A 5,341-nucleotide genomic window follows, 5' to 3' on the forward strand; every position below is an offset into this window, starting at 1 on the left:
CTGGTTAAGCATAGAAAGTGTGAAATACATTCACAGTTCATTCAAAATGTACTGTATTCAAACTTTAAGATTGACACTTTGAAATTCCTATCTTACAACTGACATGCCAACAATTTCATTAAAACACAGAATGACTAGAATAGAAATGTATGTAAAATAATATATATATATATATATATATATATATATATATATATATATATATATATATATATATATATATACAGGGCTCGAAATTAACTTTTTTCCCTGGTAGTCCGATTGGGCTACCATTTTTTGAAGTTGGTAGCCCAGCGACAAGGCCAGGTAGCCCATGCATGAATGAAGAGGTTTCTTTTTGTAAAGGATATTTTTATTTATATCTAGACAATGAACGATTTATTTTGCATGATTCTATCCAGGAAGTGAATTTTCTAGTCATTTGACATCAATACCTGCAGATCATAGCCTTAGGAGAATGGTATACCATGTGCAGTGGACAACGGTGACGCCTCAAAGTTTCACGAGTTACTCACACATACGCAGAGCTTATATGCAAATTTTGATGTTCGTAATGACAACGACTTTTCTTGAACTTTTAAGTAACTTTAAGTAGAGCAGTCTCTATACTGTGAAACTTTCTATGTTTAGATTACAAAGTTTCCAGTAGCAACTTGAAAGTGAGGAGTGACAGTGTTTGCCATTATTTTATGAAAAATGACAAATCTCATACGATAGCTTTTTAGGCTATTGCTTACTTGAATAACGTAATAAAGGTACTTTTCAAGACTGTAGGGAGCGATTAATGGTTTGTGTACAGAATTAAATTATTCAAGCATTTCTTCAGCAAGGCTGTGGGAAGGGGATCAAGACAGCTTGTTTGACTGTATGATGAGAGATAGCTCTTCGGCACTGGTCGGATGGAAAGACAAGAAACTGAATTTACCAACGATATGAAAATTTAAGAACTAAGAATCTAGTCTATACAAGGATTTATATTTATCTTTCTTGCAAACTACAAAGATATAGAGGTACAAGCGACGAGATTACTGTATTTTCTGGTTGGCAGTTTCACTTGTTGTCGTTGTTGTGCTCATTTTAACACTTCCTTTGTTGTGTTTCACACCTCCTGCACCTTTTGTTCTCCTGTGTACATATGTTTTCACAGTGAATAATTTTCTGGGTAACTTTGTTTTGGGCCACAGTGTTGTGATTCAGTTTTTGCACGGAGCACGGTTACTCTACCCAAACATGCATGGGAATACAAGCAAGATGGTCTTTGCTTAGATTTCTAGTGTTCGAAAGCTGATACTATGTACCACTGATCGAATTTAGGAATACAATCTATTGCTGTAATGTTTACCATTGAAGATCAAAACGGCGGCTACTGTCTTGCAGTACCGACACCAACAGTTGCGAAGGCGCCTGATATATTCATGAAAGCAATAATACATTACATTTTGTGCAACAATTTCTCTAAGGCTCAATGTGTTCAACTTGAATTGCGATAAATCATCATCATACCGTATTGTTGGTAAGCATTAATTTGTCAAAATTTGTTAAATTGTGAATGATCAAGGGTGGGGGTGGGCTGAACCATCGTGGCGCAGTGGTAGAGTCCAAGCCTTTAGATCCATGGTCACTAGAACTCAGGCCGAATGAATAGAGTTCAATGCCCGCACAGGCCCACCTTGAGAGACACTTGGCCCACCTCTACATGTACAAGCTTCCAAAGACAGAGCAAGGCGAAAACCAGGCCCGAATACGGCCCCAAGTCTGCAAAGTAGTCTGTAGTCATTTATTTTTATGAAAAGGCAATTTTGTATATATTTCTCCACGATAGTAGACTATCATGGGATGATCTTGTACATTTCGGAAAGCGTAATTTGTGGATGGCCCGACAGCTTTTTCTTTGCAGTTTGAATAATTTTGTGTTTAATTGTGATTGTTGCATTGTGATTAAATAACTATGAAAATGAATTTTCATTGGCCATCATTTCCCGAGCCTGTTATCCTGGTACATCAGTTCAGATAATGATATTTTATTGAAAGTTTGTCGCAAAAAAGTCGACTGCACTGTCGCCTCTAAATTTGCATAATAAAGTCATAGTATGGCCTTTTTATGTCTAGCTGGGTTGACTGTATGAGCATCGGTCATCTCACAGCGATCAACATGTCGTCCACTAAGTAATTTCATGTCCCGGGCTTTGGTAGTCCGTGTGGGCTACCATTTCATGGGTTTTGGTAGCCCCAGGGAAAAGTTGGTAGTCTGTGGACGCGGGACTACCGCTAATTTCGAGCCCTGATATATATATATATATATATATATATATATATATATATATATATATATAATATATATATATATATATATATAATATATATATATATATATATATATATATATTACAGTATTATATTATTACATATTACAGTTGTCGCGTGCGGGGGGTCACCCTGTTTTCAAAATTTGGAATAGGGGGGGTCACCCTGTTTTCAAAATTTGGAATAGGGGGGTCAGCCACTTTTTCACGTCGGCAAAAAATAATCCACCGGCCCCCCAGGCCGAAGAAACTGACCAGTCCCTTAGCCAAGCCCTGTTCACGATGCTGTCTGTTCTTGGAGTTATACGGCCTCATAATAATTACGCCTGGAACACACAGCATCGTACGCAGGGCTAGTACTACGTGAATGGTAATGAATTAGGATGGCACAAAGTCAATGTAATTTACTATGCAATCCTTTCTGAACACGATATAGTCTTGTGTCGTTAATTATTCGGGAGTATCTTCGGGTTTTTAGGTTTGTTTTTTAATTGCTTTTCTCTGAAATTGTCACTATTTCAATCCTAATTAATCATGAATTAATTTGCTTGATTAAATTCAGGCCTTTACACTTACGTTATGGCGGCCATATTTGAGTTGCCACTCGGAAAGTTAGTCGGTAGAATCTAAGTTGTGCGTTCGTTGCCATTGGTTGAAATATTTCTATGGTAACACTTTCAATTGGAGTGCCCTCTCCCTCCGAGGAGCCATAAGACCCTCGAATTTCTCAGTGACCCTTCTCAAGATTTGCCAGAATGATAAAATATACCTGTCAAAATCAGTGATCATTGTTAGATATCAAAATTAAGGCCTCCTTTGTGGCTCGATAAAAACATCACATTCGCCATGGAAATCATCACTTTGTATTGTACGAGCCATAATTTTAATTGGTGTAAATCCTTAAACAGAAAGACCAACAATCATGTAAACGAGTAGAAAACTGTTCTTACGAGCAATCAATGTATTTCCGGTACAGACTGTCGATGTAGAAAGATCTTTAAGCCTGCGAACACTCACCAATTTGGACTCGGAAGGGCAAAGTCATATTTTGATTCAGATTCGCTTTAGATTTCGAGGGGACCTGTAATTACTCACAGAATAGATATGACCGTGAGAAAAGTATGGATGTTTACATTTCGAAGAATACAATCGCGAAGTGAAACATGTAAAACCCAGTGTGTTAATCAACACATTTAAGCTATAATTCAAAGTCAAATATGTAAATGAAATCTAAATGCGAGACCATGTGATGTTTACTGGTTTTTGATCTTTTCGAAACTACGATTACAGTATAGGCCTATGCATATAAAAAAGCAATTTATGCCTGCAGGACGCGCTCTTTTCAGATCATTAAAATAGAAGATCTGTGCCACAGCTAACGTCATTTGTGGCTACTGGGCATGATTGCACATAAATGGCAGACGAAACAGAATATATATATATATATATATATATATATATATATATATATATATATATATATATATATATATACACCTATATGAGATTATATCAAAATCTAGGCTTGCAGTGTTCAGTTACCTTACTATGCAATAATTCATATTACTTTTAAGAAGAGGAAGGATATGAGACAAATTAAGCAAATAATTATATTTGTGCAGAGCTAAAGTAACCTCTGTTGCAAACATCGGAGCCTTGCATACATGCAGCAATTTGAACGTATAGAGGTCTTCTTCAATGTCTGAATAGTAAAGGCAGATGGCTAGAATGGCGTTGAGTATGAAAATATATGAAAATATTACGACAGTAAAATTAATAAGAGAGTAAATGATTTAACTGAAGAGAAGTGGGTAAAGCGGCTGCTACAATGAAAGGAATACCCTTGGCCGAGTAAGACAACTCAAATATCAGCTCCTCATACATCATTTGATTACACGTATACTGACCGTTGAGGGCAGTATATAGTTTGACACGGCGATACGCTATAAACAGAAACATCATAGTCCCTTGTTGTTCTGAAGACTGGGTTTACCTTTCTGCTTTGCAGTGTTTGATCTACAGAGATGGTTAGCTATGTTCACTTGCCTGAGTTTAATTACGGTTTCGTGTGCACCATTTGCTCTCATCATTGCATTGTCTGAAAATGATTTAGTGGTTAAGGTAAAATATTTCTCATTACTGTATGCATGCATAAATACATACATTAATCAAATAGTTTCATAGTTTTATTTCTACAATCATTCATATCGCGTGTGTATGTGTATATATATATATATATATATATATATATATATATATAATATATATATATATATATATATATATATATATATATATATATATATATATATATATATATATATATATATATAAGTTAAGTAAATATTACTCATGTATGTTTATTTTTGACTTAAAGCATAACAATTTACCCCATAGAATTGATCGTTATTTTGACCTTGTCTCTCATGATTATCTAACACGTTCAATTACCGACAATAATATTCGAGCCCCACATACAAGACTTAGAATTATTCAACATAACATGACGTATGCAGTTACCAAACATTGAACTCTTTTACCACTTTCATTAAAGAAACTAGAATCCAGAAGTTATTCAAAACCGAATTGCATTCTCATTTATTAAATTAATTTTACAAACTCTAGTGTCAATTTTATTTTAGTGTTATATTATATATTTGTTGTTGCTGATTGACACTTTATTTTTTTTATTACAATTACCACTCATTTGCTGACACCCGTCTTGTCTCATATACGTACGTATGATTGCTTTGTTATACTTTTTCCTTTGAGATTGGGGCCATGGACTAGATTAGTCTCTATGGACTATTTCCATGGTCCTCACCAGAAACATTGTAACGAGGTATACTTTGACATTTGTTTTTGTGTTGTAGTTATTTTTTCTTTCTGGTGAAATAAATTTGATTGATATATATATATATATATATAAGTGTGTGTGTTAAATGATGTGCTTGTGCTGATCTGTATGCTGGTTAATTGGATATGGATGCCTACAGACACATACTTGTCTAAACTTCACATACACAGTGAAGAAAGTG

This window comes from Ptychodera flava, chromosome 15, assembly GCF_041260155.1.
Source record: "Ptychodera flava strain L36383 chromosome 15, AS_Pfla_20210202, whole genome shotgun sequence".
Taxonomy (NCBI): Eukaryota; Metazoa; Hemichordata; class Enteropneusta; family Ptychoderidae; genus Ptychodera; species Ptychodera flava.